Source organism: Theropithecus gelada, chromosome 7b (assembly GCF_003255815.1).
Source record: "Theropithecus gelada isolate Dixy chromosome 7b, Tgel_1.0, whole genome shotgun sequence".
NCBI lineage: Eukaryota > Metazoa > Chordata > Mammalia > Primates > Cercopithecidae > Theropithecus > Theropithecus gelada.
Genome location: NC_037675.1, coordinates 95,332,074 through 95,345,593, shown reverse-complemented (window position 1 = coordinate 95,345,593; position 13,520 = coordinate 95,332,074). Strand labels below are relative to the sequence as shown.

General features: G+C 49.7%; 1 long non-coding RNA gene across 1 annotated transcript; it reads left to right on the top strand.

Annotated features, from left to right (window-relative positions):
* The first annotated feature begins 4,971 nt into the window (after positions 1–4,971).
* Positions 4,972–9,444, top strand: LOC112629447. Its single transcript, XR_003120598.1, has 3 exons — positions 4,972–5,209; positions 6,023–6,164; positions 8,784–9,444. It is a non-coding gene; the product is annotated as an uncharacterized LOC112629447 (long non-coding RNA).
* The last annotated feature ends 4,076 nt before the right edge of the window (positions 9,445–13,520 follow it).

The window sequence follows — 13,520 nt, the reverse complement described above, 5'->3', positions numbered from 1 at the left end:
AGTTGTACATTCGAACCCTTTATTTGGAGGGTGATGAAGCCCCTGCACAGAGCAGCCTCTGGGCCCTTGGTTCTGACAGCAGCAGCTCTGCCTCATCTCAGTCCATTCCCTGCTCCTAGCTGACCCTGGTCCTGTCCAGCTAGGCAAGACTGTGGGACAGTATCCTTGCAGCTCCAAGTCTGGTCCTCTCCCTTCCTGTCTATGTTTTCTCTCTCTCTCTCTCTCTCTCTCTCTATATATATATATATATAAAATATATATATAAATATAATATACATATAAATATAATATATATATATAATAAGATAGTAATATTTGCTAATACTCATTGAGTGCCTACTATGTGACAGCCATTATTCTAAGCATGCGGTGTATTAATCAGGGTTCTCCAGAGAAATAGAACCAACAGTTCACACACACAAAAGGAGGTTTATTAGAATATATATATAGAATACATATAGAATTTGTATATAGAGAGAATATATAGAGAGAATATATAGAGAGAGACTATATAGAGAGATAATATATACAGAATATATATGTATAATCTATTCATCCATCCATCCATCCATCCATCCAATCCCCGTTTCTATCTACTTACCTACCTATCAGGTTTCTGTTGTTTTCATGGCTTATTTCCCACCAACCACTTTATAAGATGAATATCCTAGGAACTCCAGAGGCCTTGGGAGGACACAGAAGAGATCTATCTGTTCCCAGGGTATTTCGACGTTGCTCAGACCCCATGGGACCTTAACACAGGGCCGGGCTTCTGAACCAGCTTCCTTTGGTCACCAATTCTTTGTGGCAATAATAGATGTGATGTGTGTATGCTAGGAGGTGAAGGTACTTATCACGTCTTTTTTGTTGATTGTTTAAGTTATAACTCTAATTATAAATGGTTGAGCCGTGCCCATGTGGCCATGAATTATGACAGCCCCAAGCCCTCCCTGTTAGCCCAGCTCTGCCCAGTGAACCTGCTCCAACACCGGGGAGCCATGCTAACTCAAGCCCAGCAACTGGAGTCTGTCTTGGCCACACCCAGCATGAAACCTGCTTGGAAGTCTCCCTCCCCTCAAGTAGCCTCTGGCAGTAGAAAGCGGTGTGTGCTGGAAATCTCCCAGCTGGGCGTAATTCCCAAGTCTATGCCCTGACCTTTACTTTGCCTCTGAGCCTCATCTGTCAATGAGGATAATAGCATCCTCTTTGCAGGACTCTCATGAGAGCTGAATATCCAGGTGCTCACTCACACTCGGCTCTGGGCAAATCTTCAATAAATGCCCCTCTTTCCCCTCTGAGAAGCACACAGCCGCACCTTTGCTTAAGCTGTTTCCTCTACCTGGAATGCCTTCTCTCCTTTCACTCCCTCATTCACTGTCAGAATCAAACTCGTATGTCAAGGCCACGTTTAATATGAGCCCTATTTCCAAGGCTGTTCAAAAAAAAAAAGAAAGAAAAAGAAATAAAGAAGCAAAATGTTCTTTTAAGCAACTGTCTCACTGAAGACCAAAATGTGAGATGAGTTGGAGGGATCAGCTGTGGTTGTGACTTGGGTGGGCTGGGGCAGCAGGCCCCCTCTTAAACCCCTGAAGCCCAACTGCAGAAAGATCCAGGCCCTGCAGAATATCTTAAAAATAGGGACTGGGCCTGGCTTATTTCTGGGGCTCTGGCAGTGCAACTGGCTCGGAGTAGGGGCTCAGAAGTGCTTTGGGAATTAACTGAATTAAACTGAGTCATGTAGAGTTGGGAGGCAGACCCTACCAGATAAGCAGACATACTTTTTTCCCTGATCCCAGCCTCATCCCCAAAACTGGTGTGCACCCAGAGCTTCCCACACCTCCTGGCCAGCAGGGACCTAGAGGAGGCTGCAGGTGGCAGCCCTCAGAGAGACCCTGGCACAGTTCTCTCAGCATCCCACAGGCCTGGCCTTGGAGTCCCTGGTGCAACTGAGCTCATAGACACCAGATGAGACCAGAGAGGCCCCCTGGAGAAACACGCAAGGATTGCTTTTGGTGGCCCTGTCACTTCCAAGGTGAGACACAAAGGAACACCTTTTCAGTGGGAGGGTATTTATGGAACCAGGTAAGGTAGTAATATTTGCTAATACTCATTGAGTACCTACTATGTGCCAGCCACTATTCTAAGCATGTGGTGTGTTAATCAGAGTTCTCTAGAGAAACAGAGCCAACAGTGCACACACACACACGAGGAGATTTATTAGAAGGGATTGGCTCACATGATTGTGAAGCTGGAGAAGTCCCACAGTGCACCATCCTCAAGCTGGAGACCCAGTAAAGCCCACTGTGGAGATTCCAGTTCAGATCTGAAGGTCTGAGAGTCAGAAGCATTGAGGGCAGAAGATCGATGTCCCAGCTCAAGTAGTCACAGGCAGAGAGCAAACTCACTCTCCCTCCATCTTTCTGTTCTATGCAGGCCCTGAATAGAATGGATGATGCCCACCCACACTGGGAAGGGCCATCTGTCATACAACATGTGAGTAGATACCATTAGCAGCCCATCTTAAGATGAGGAAGCTAAGGCACAGAATGACGAAGTGACTTGTTGAAGATCACAGCTAGTAAATGGCAGAGCCAGATACAAACCCCAGCAGCCCACCTACAGGGCTACTGCCTCCATCTATCCGCATGTGACTTTAATTCCATGCAGAATGGACCTGTATCATCGGGCTGTTTGGTGTATTTATTCACCAAGCCCCCACCCCTCTATCTCCTTCAAGAAGAGTTAGGCTAAAGAGTCCTCTGCTCCCCGACCTCTGTGTGGGCTGCTGGGTTCGACAGAACCTGGAGGATAGGCTGACGGGGCAGAGGCTGGAACAGAGGAAGGGAGGGTGGGCTGGGCTTCAGGAACAGAGGAAGGGAGGGTGGGGGGGGCTTCGGGAAAAGGGGAAGGGGGGGGGGGGGGGGGCTTCATCCTGCTGGATGGTGGGGAAGGGACGCTGTGAGGATGAGAGATGGGCTTAACAAGGCGGGATCAGGCACCAGAGGCCTCACAACTTGTTCATGTCAGTGCCAGGATTTTAGCCCAGGTTGTTGAGCCTCAGCCTCTGGGCATGACTATTGCACTACAGTGGCAGGGGAGGGACAAGAAGGATGGGTTCCTGTGCCCATTAGGAAACAGACTTTATAGGGTCAGATATGGGGGCACAAAGGAGAAGAAAAGTTCAGGGAGACTTGCAGGCTTGGGCAAGCAGGAAGGTGGTGGAGTCACACCCTAAGAGGGGACACCTGGGAGGAGGGGCCCTGCCATGCCCTTCAGGGTGACGGTGACCGTCAGATGAGATAGGAACACTGGGAGGTCTGTGCTGTCATAACAATGACATCACAGTTGAAGAGCACTTACAGGTTTTTCCTCATCTCCGTTTCCATGTCAAAATTTACCAGTCCTGTGTCCCGTTTCCTCTTGACCATTGCTAATCTGATAAAAAGCCTTCCCTACGGAGGTGGCATTGGAAAAAGGCTGGGTTCCCATGTAACCTTCCCCTCTGTTTTTGCCAGCGGCCTTCCTGAGGCAAATCCTCAGTCACTGTTGCACGGGGGAAGAGGGAAGGGCAGGGTCAGCCTGGGGAGGATGTGGTGGGATGGGTGTTCAGGGGCTGAGCGTGCCGCACCTGTACCAGCCTTCTCGGAAGCCACCTCATGTGCCAGACCAGATGGGTCACACCCCGTCTCCACTGAGAGTAAGCTTCTTGTCTCCAGAGGCAATCAAGCAAGAATAAGACTGCCAGCTGGGGAGAAGATCGTAATGCAGATTTAAGCATCGGTGTGTGCACTGGGGAAGTCGCCTGAGGTGACTTGTAACCTTCAAGGTCCAGAGTCAAAGATGCTGGGATGCTGTGGGTTGTTGAGAATTGGAAACTCCTGGGAGTGCCCACAGGAAGGAGGGTCCATTCGAGGCATCTCCCTGTCTTTCATCTCTAGTTTGTCCACAAGGCCTCACCTCTGGCATGGCAGCCCCTCAGACAGACCAGTCCTTTTTCCATCCAGTACATCTCCATCTCTGGACACCTCATTTCCAGGTGAGGAAGCCAGATCCTCGGAATGTGAGGGCTGCGCAGGACCTCAGAGCTCAGCCAACCAACCTTTGATTTTCAGAGGAGCACCCCAAATGGACAAACAGACAATGGCCTGCCTGTGTAGGAAAAGAGAACCCTGGCCCCCAATCTCTACAGCAAGCAGCACAGGAAGCCAAATCAAACCTCTGTGGCAATGTGCCCAGAATGGTCAGGGCTCGGTCAATCCTGGTCAGCTTCCCTATTGTTGACTACTGCTTCCAACTCAACACCAATGAGAGAAAGCCAAATATGCTCCTAATGAAATCACAGGATGTCCGGCTTCCAGCTAGCCACCTCCCGCTTCGCCACGCCAACAACCTCTAATCAGGGCACACCTGAGGCCTCTCCCTTTCCATTATGGTGCTTCCCCTCATCCTGCCTGCCTGGGAGTCTCTGTCAAATGCAAGTGACAGAGGCCAATTCCCTTGCCATACCAAGCACGCAATGAATGGCCTCTGTTTGATCTCCTTTGGGTGGTCCCAATTTATTTCCACAACACAGAGACCCAGAAAGGGATGGTGGGTTGTTTAAGGTCACATTCCAGGTCTAGGATAGAACTTAGCTCATTCATTATTGCTTCATTAGAGCTTTACTTCTCTGACTCTCTCTATTATTCTAGGTAGAACTGACCACGTTCTCCCTCTTGCCTCTCAGTATCCTTCACATTCTATCTCAGCACCTTCCACACATGCGGTGATTTTAAAGTATGTCCAAAGCTCAGTGATACTCATATCTTTAAAAAGTGGAGTGTAATACTCCTCCCCTTAGTGTAGTCTGGATTCAGTGACTCCTAGTGGACAGATTAATATGAAGTGACCATCTGTGACTTTAGAGATGAGGTCATAAGAGGCTCAGCAGCTTCCTCCTTGCTCTCTCTTGGATCAGCTCTAGGGGAAGCCAGTTGCCATGTTGTGGGGATGCTCAAGCAGCCCCGAGGAGAGGCCCATGTAATGAGGAGCTGAGAGGACTTGAACCAAAAGCCAGTAGAGAATTGAGGTCTCCTGTCAGTAGCCATGTAAGCGAGCTATTCTGGAAGCACATCCTCCATTCCCAGTCAACATCTTAAGTTCAACTCATGAGGGACCTTGAGCCTAGCTCAGCCACTCCCAGACTCCTGACCCACAGATACTGTGTGAGGTAATCCACACTTGTTGTTTCAAGCTGCTAAGCAATCTGTTGCAATAGATAATTAATGCAACACATTTCTGTGATTTTTTGGCCTACATGTCTGAGACACATAATATCTAATTAGCAGCTCTTGAGAATGAGGCACCAGTAGCTCAGGGCTCAGTAAAGTTTGATGGACAGACAGATGGATGAATGGATGGGTAGATGAGGGTGCACAAAGTAAGCGAGGAGGCGCCCTTGCTTACTTTGGCTTTAGGGTTGGATGGATGGGTAAATGGATGGATGGATGGATGGATGGATGGATGGATGGATGGATGGATAGATGGGGAGATGGGTGGGTAGATGGATGGATGGGGTGGATGACTGGATGGACAGGTTGGATGGATAAGTAGATAAGTGGCAATTGAATGGATGGGTGGATGGATGGAGGCATGGGGAGATGGGTGGGCGGATAGATGGATGTGTGGATGGATGGATGGATGGATGGTTGGACAGATGGATAAATGGATGGATGTTCAAGAATTTCCAGGCTGCTCAGAGGCAGCAAGCTTAGTGTGGGCAGTTGCAAAGTTTATTTAACAAGTCTGATATTTTAGTTCAATGTGTTTTCAGACAATGGTGCCCTTTCTTGTGCTCCTTAGTGGCCCAGAAGACAGTTTTGATGGCTAATTGAGTGGTGGTCACAATTTCTTCTGTAAAGACCGTGCTTTTTGTCTGTGAGGTTGCTCTAGGCCTGACTGTCCTGTCAACTGTCTCTTTGGTTTCTATCTTATCTACCTGCCAAGACGATACTCTCTCCTGTGAATCTCTTTTCTTCATCAGACACCTTGAATCACAGATAGTTGGAGATGAAAAGGACCTTAGAAACCATGAGAAACACCATGGGTGAGGAGAGTGGGGACCTCTGGAGCCATAAACCTAGCTTCAGGTCCCGTTCTACCACTCACCAGCTGGGTGACCAAGGGTAAGTCATGTAACTTCTCTGACCCCCAGCCTCTTCCTCTGTGTGTGGCACCTGCCTGCCATCACATGTGGAGTGCTCAGCCCAGAGCTGGCCTGTGCTACGGAGCTAAGCACAGGAACAACCCATCAATGTCACTGTCATCCCAAAGCCAAAGTCCTGCCATGTCATTGGGAGAGGCTAAAGTAACACGTGCAGAATGTTTATCCCAGCACTCCCATTTGTGAGAGCCATTCATCTCATCCAACCCTCTTAGTTTGTTGTTTTTAGACAGTGTCTTGCTCTGTCACCCAGGTTGGAGTGCTGTAGTATGATCATGGCTCACTGTAACCTCGAACTCATGGGCTCAGGCAATTCTCTCACCTCAGTCTCCTAAGTAGCTGGGATTACAGGTGCGCCCCACCATCCTGGCTAATTCTAATTTTTTTTTTTTTTTTTTGGAGATGGAGTCTCACTCTGTTGCCCAAGCTGGAGTGCAGTGGCATGATCTTGGCTCACTGCACCCTCCGCCTCCTGGGTTCAAGTGATTCTTATGCCTCAGCCTCCTAAGTACTTGGGACTACAGGCATGCGCCACCATACCCAGCTACCCAGCTACTTTTTATTTTTTATTTTTTTTTATTTTTTAGTAGAGATGGGGTTTCACCATAATGGCCAGGCTGGTCTCAAACACCTGACCTCGTGATCCACCCACCTTGGCCTCCCAAAGTGCTGGGATTACGTAAACATGTTTTTTTTTTTTTTTCTTTTGGTAGAGACAGGATCTGAATATGTTGCCCAGGCTGATCTCAACCTCCTGGCCTCAAGTGATCCTTCTGCCTTGGCCTCAAAAGCTTTGGGACTACAGGGGTGAACCAGGCAGACCACTTCATTAACCAGATGAGGAAACCAAGGCTGACAGGTGGAGTGGTTTGCCCAAAGCAAGCTGGTGAATTAGTGGCATGGTCAGGACACAAATCCTGACTCCAAGACCAGTGCTCCAAGACCAGTGCTCCTCCCCTCTCTTCTGAACCCATTTTCTGCACCCTTGGCTAAGACGAAAATGCAAGATTCACCTCTGAACACTCCGCTTTGGCCTCAAATGGCCACAAGAGGGAGCCCTTGGAATTGCTCGGGGCCTCCGTGCTTTCGATGTAAGGAGCCTTTCCATCCGTTCTTGAAGGCGCCTAGGCCGGTAGCCCCTGCCCTGCCCCTTCCCTCCCTGTGGCAGCACCTCTGAGGCATTCCAAACCCCAGTTCCTTTTCCTTCTCCACCTCCACCCTCCTCCTGGATCCCAGGATTGTCTTTCTCCTTTTGCTGAGTAGAACTGGGATCCTCAGAACCCCATGGTGGTTTTGCCAGGCAGGTGGTGCACATTTGAGGCACCCTGGCTTACTTTGGGTTCAGGGTTGCAGTGACATTGTCCAGTTGTCCCGTAGCATCTACTGACACTCCCATCCAGCTATTCCACAAACTTCTGCTCAGCCACACTGGGTGGGAGAGGCCAGGCCAAGGGAGGTGGAGGAGGTGGGAGAGGAGTTTACCTACTGTATAGCTAGAAGATGACAGAGTTACAGCACACAATGACAGGACATGGCTCAGAGTGGTAGTTGGACACAAGCAGAAGGGCTGATAGTAGGGGCCTTGGGGACAGCTCTGGAGGCTGATTTGAGCCCTAAAGGATGCAAAATAGTTGGCCAGGCAAATAAGGCCCACAAGTTCCTAAGAAACTGAGAGGAGGACCCTTGCTTCTGGGTCAGGGGTGCTACCTGGGAAGACACCCCTTCTCTGGGCATCTGTAAATATGAATAATAACACCTGTTCCGCCTTCGTCATCGGAGGAAAGAATGTCTGAGTGCATAGAAATGGAAGCAGGTTGGAAATTAAATACCATGCCCATTTCGGGGATGTATTTTAGCACCAGTGTTTTTCTCTTTCCCAGGGTGTTCTCCAGTAAGCGTTCATTCTGTGTCCCCCAGCACCCACTTTCCTTGTCCTGACCTTCCTGCGGATGCATTTTTGAGACCACTCAGGTTCCTGGGTCACTGATGAGCGTCCCTGTAGGCCTCCCACTGTCTTCCACTTGGTGGCTGACTCCAGCCCTCTTCCCTAGCTTGGCTTTTTCCATGAGTCATTTTAAAGTCTTTGTATAAGGCCTATTAGGATAAAAACAGGAAGGCAGGCAAGCCAGCAAGCCCTGGAGGCCATCCCTGGGCTCTTAGGAGATTAAAGTCTGCAAACACAATCCCAGGTGTCTGTGGGCCATCTGCCCCCACATCCCCCTTGTGCTGACCAGAAGGACCTCGGAATCTGGGATGAATGGACGCTGTTTGAATGTTGGAAATGCCCCGTTGTCCCTTTCTCTAGATCTTTTTAGGCAACACAAATGGCAAGCTCTTTCCAAGTGTCATTCTCCAAATAGATTCCTTCTAGTCTAGGGTTCGGGGGAGGGAGTGGAATAAGAGGTGAGCCCCTCCTGATGCTCCAGCAGCCCCCTCTGTGGGCCCAGCAGGCCACTCTTAACACCTCCAAAACCTGTGGTTCTTGCAGGACATACACTTTGTTTCCTACTCTCCTGGTCTCACTGTGCATAACTGAGTTTGTAATTCTCCAGTTCTCCCAAATGCATATCCTCCCTTGCAGACAGCATTTTTCAGAGAACAGGAGGGAGCTGCTTCCTTAAGTGTTGCCTGGGATCACATTCAAACTGGAGACGTTGCCAGAAGCAAATCCACCTCGGTGGGGATCCTGGTTGACCCGGGAGACCCTCTGCTCCTGAGGGAACTGCTGAGGGGCTTGGGCTGTGACTCCAGGACCAAGGGTTTTGGGAGGGACTTTCCTTCCCTGGAAAAGGAAAAGGAAGTGGAGCTACCAGCTGCTGTTCTGGGAGGCTAGAGGCTCATCTCTCTACCATGCACCCTTTCCAAAGCTCTGTTCTCTAAGGGCTTCTCGAAATACCCACTTTAATCAGAGTTAAGCTGGATTTGAAGGTTGAGATGATTAGATGTGTCAAAAAACTTTTAAAGTCTAATAACACCCAGTGCTGTCAAGAATGTGGAAAAAAAGAGACATGCGTGCATTGTTGATGTGAGTGTCAATTGGTATCCATTTTTTGAAGGGAGTTTGCTAGTATCATTAGAATATGAAATAGAAACTCTCGGACTCCACATTTCCACTTCTAAGAGTCAGTTCTAGAGAAATATGTGCACATGGACACAAAGAGTCGGGCAGGAAGATGGTTGCAGAAATGTTGTTCGTAACTGCAAAAAAATAAAATAAAATAAAAAGCCACCAAATCAAAAAACCAAACACCTAGCGTTTGTCCCCAGTTTTACCAAGATATAATTGACAAGCCTCGGGTTTAGACACTGTGGAGGAACTGCGGTACTGTATGCTTTGCAGTCACTAAAAAGAGTGACATAAACCTATAGTTGCTGACTTAGAAGGACCTCAAGATGGATCTTTTCATGAAAAAAAAGAAATACAATTATATGTACTGTGTTACCCCATTTATGTTAAAAACAAAAAGAAGAAAGTTAAAATAAAGTCAAAGGGAATGCTTGGGAAGGTTTGGGATGAACACACCCCATGTTGAGAATAGCAGTGATCTATGAAAGGTTGTAGGCTGGGAAACAATTGAAAAGGGTTTCATTTTTTAGTTTGTAAACATATCTGTTGTTTGAAATGTTTCTTAATGAGCACATATTTATGTGTATTGTTTTCTCCCCAATATGTATATTGGATTTTGCTCCAGGGCACGCACCTCAGAACAGTCCTGCTCAGAACCTCTGAAGTTAGTTGACTTCATTCAGCGAACATTTTCCGTGTGAGCCTCTGCCCTGCGCAGCTCTGCGTTGGGTGCTGAGGACATCAGGGCCATTGTCCCCAGTCCCAGGGAGTGCAGTCGCCTGCAAGGAGAGGCAGATGGACAGATGAGGACTGCGCAGTGTGGCAGAAGCTGTGAGGGGTGTCCTCGTAAGGACGGCAAGGGCAGAAGACAGGTGAGGCCAATTCCTCTGGATGAAGTCAGGGGAGGCTTCTTGGAGGAAGTGACACTAACTGAGTCTTAAAGATGATGGGGGTGTGGATGGGGTATAGATTGGGTGTGGATGAACCAGTGGAAGAAGAAGAGATTTGAAGAGGAGGGTTCCAGGAGGGGAGACGTGCATTTGGGGGAACACAAGGTGAGCGATGGGTGGGATTGGGGAGGACGAGAAGAGTTAGGGGCAAGGGCTGAGCTTGGCTTCTCATCTCTCAAGTCCTGATTTTTGCTCTGGGGTGCAGGGAGCCAGCCAGTGGCCAGCAGAGGGCACTTCTGCCTCTTCCAACTGCAGAGTCTGGAGCCCCCGGGAGGAGCTGGTCAATGGTTTCATGTTGACAGGGGTGGGGAAGCTGGGCTCTCAGGACCTCAGGGAGGATGTGCCCCAGGGGCGAGTGAGACCCAGACACAGATGATTACCATGCGGCATGAGGAGGCGGGGCGAAGGACTTTAGCCAGTCCACACGTGCAGAGAGGTCATCTGCTTTCAGAGATGGTGAAGAGAGGGGCTTCAATCAGAATGTGAGTACGTGGTGGCACAGGAGGCTTGTGGCCACGGTGAAAGCAAAGGCTGGAGTTGAAGATGGCATTCCAAGAGGGTGTTCCTAGGGCTGCAGCAGCATCAGCCCAGGGGTCTGGCATGTGGCCTCTCCCGCCAGTCCCCTCCACCGCCCACCCTCATTCTCTCTCCCTGAGCTCTTTTCCCTGCTCCTCCAAAGCAGTGTCCCTTTCCCAGTCCTGAGCACTCCTGGGCCCTCCACCTGCTCCCCAGCAAACCCACCTGGAGCAGCTGCTCAGTGCCGGGTCTTCTTCTGGAGGCGGGGACATGGCAGGACCCCAGGAAGGCCCCAGATCGTTCCACTGGGAGGGAGACACGGACACTAACTAAAGAAACCAGAGCTTCCAGCAGCGATGGGCCCCATGCAAAGGATTCAACAGTGCCACGGACAGGTCAGAGAGGCCCCTGGGGGCACTTTAGATGAGACCTGAACGTCAAACTGGAGTGTGGCATGAGGGTGAGACCCTTACAGGTAGAACTCCTTGGACAAAGGTGAGCATGAGGCTTTCAAGAGAGGGAGAAATCAAAGGTAACCCCTTGATTTTGATCCGAGCCACTGGGTAAACAGGAGGGCTGTTTTCTAAGGGAAGGGGACTGTGGGAGAAGCCAGCTTTGGGGAGCGAATCCAAAGTTTCATTCTGGTCACCAGAAATCAGAGGTGCTGATTAGCAGTGCACGTGCAGTGTCACGTAGGCAGTTAGAAATCTGAGTGCGGGCCAGGCGCTGCGGCTCACACCTGTCATCCCAGCACTTTGGGAGGCCAAGGTGGGAGGATTGCTCGAGCTCAGGAGTTTGAGACCAGCCTGGGCAAAACTCTGTCTCTACAAAATATACAAAAATTAGCTGGGCGTGATGGTGCGTGCCTATGATCCCAGCTACTTGGGAGGCTGAGGTGGGAGGATTGCTTGAACCCAGGAGGCAGAGGTTGCAGTGAGCCAAGATCGCACCACTGCACTCCAGCTTGGGCGGCAGAGCAAAACTCCATCTCAAATAAATAAATAAACAGAAAAGAAAAAGAAATTTGAGTTTGGATCCTCAGAGAGAGGTCAGGTGTGGGAGTCCGCAGTGGGGAGGCATCTAAGGCCAGGATGAGAGTCTAGCTGAATCCAAGCTCACACCAGTCATCGCTCAACAGCTAGTAAGTCTAGTAAGTTGAGAGGCAAGGTGTTGGGGTAAGGAAAGCAACTTCATTCGGAGAGCCAGCAAACCGAGAAGATGGTGGACTAGTGTCCTAAAGAACCTCCTTAAGTTAGTAGGAGCTTCAGGCTCCCTTTAATGTCAAGGGAAGAGGGAAGAGGAGAGGGCTGAGGTCAAGAAGCGACTGACGACCACAGCCATGTGGGTGTGAGCAAGGGTCTGAGGAGGTTGTGAAACATCTTTGTTCTTGGTCTGTTGACTTCGGTTCAGATGAAGTAGGTCAGGCCACAGTGTTCCTATAAATCTTAATGAAATACTGTTCCTCATGTGTACAAGTCCTTATCTCCTCAGGAGATAGTTTTGAGAAAAGGGCTATTATCATTCTTAAAGTTAAACTGCAAGTAATTAGCTAGCCTACATGCAAAGCTAAGCAGAAGCTTTTTTTTTTTTTTTTTTTTTTTTTGAGACAGAGTCTGGCTCTGTCGCCCAGGCTGGAGTGCAGTGGCAGGATCTCCACTCACTGCAAGCTCCACCTCCTGGGTTCACGCCATTCTCCTGCCTCAGCTTCCCAAGTAGGTGGGACTACAGGCGCCCGCCACCACACCTGGCTAATTTTTTTGTATTTTTTTTAGTAGAGATGGGGTTTCACCATGTTAGCCAGGATGGTCTCAATCTCTTGACCTCGTGATCTGCCTGCCTCGGCCTCCCCAAGTGCTGGGATTACAGGCAGGAGCCACCGTGCCTGGCCAGCAGAAGCTTTTAACCTAAAGCAGGGGTGTCCAATCTTTTGGCTTCCCTGAGCCACATTGGAAGAAGAAGAATTGTCTTGGGCCACACATAAAATACACGAACACAAATGATAGCTGATGGTCTTTAAAAAGATCACCAAAAAAATCTAATAATGTTTTAAGAAAGTGTATGAATTTGTGTTGGGCTGCGTTCAAAGCTTCCTAGGCCGCATGGGGCCCACGGGCCATGGGTTTCATTAGTTTTACCTGAAAGGTTTTACTATGAGGGCAGAGGCAAAATGGAGTCAGTTAGGTGAAGCCTCCCTCCACTGTTAGAAGATTGCCCCAGGGATGAGGGACAAGAAGGGGCTGGGCCTCATTCCTGCTGCAGAGAACATTTGGATGCGTTTGGATGGAGGAAGTGAAGGAGAACAAGGAGTGAAACCAGGAGTGATCCCTGTGTTCAGCAATCAAGTGGAGAAGCAGCCTCAGGAGCAGTGCGGGATCAAGCTTGGCTGCTGCTGCTGTGGGGTCAGGTGCAGCCACGGCCTGGGATCCGGCATCATGGAGGTCCTAGGTGCCCTTGACTTGAACTGTCCTTGTCTCCTGGAGCATCAGGGTCTGGTCCCATCTGCCACCCCTCCTGCCTGTGAGTGCATCCATCACATCCTGAAGGTGGTCTCGCCTCCTTGAGGGGCTCTTCACAAGTGAAGGACGCCACGAGGAAGGTGGCCCAGGGCCACGTGGAGGGTGGGGTTTGGTTGAAGCTGGGAACCAGTGCAGGGTTGCCGCAGGAATCTGGCGAGACGGGGCACAGCCTGGAAGTGAGGCAGCAGAAGGAGATGGTGTTAGGGGAGTGGGTGGCGGCTCCTTCATTATGGCAGACAGATTCCTGAGCAAGGTGACCTTTGGGCCTC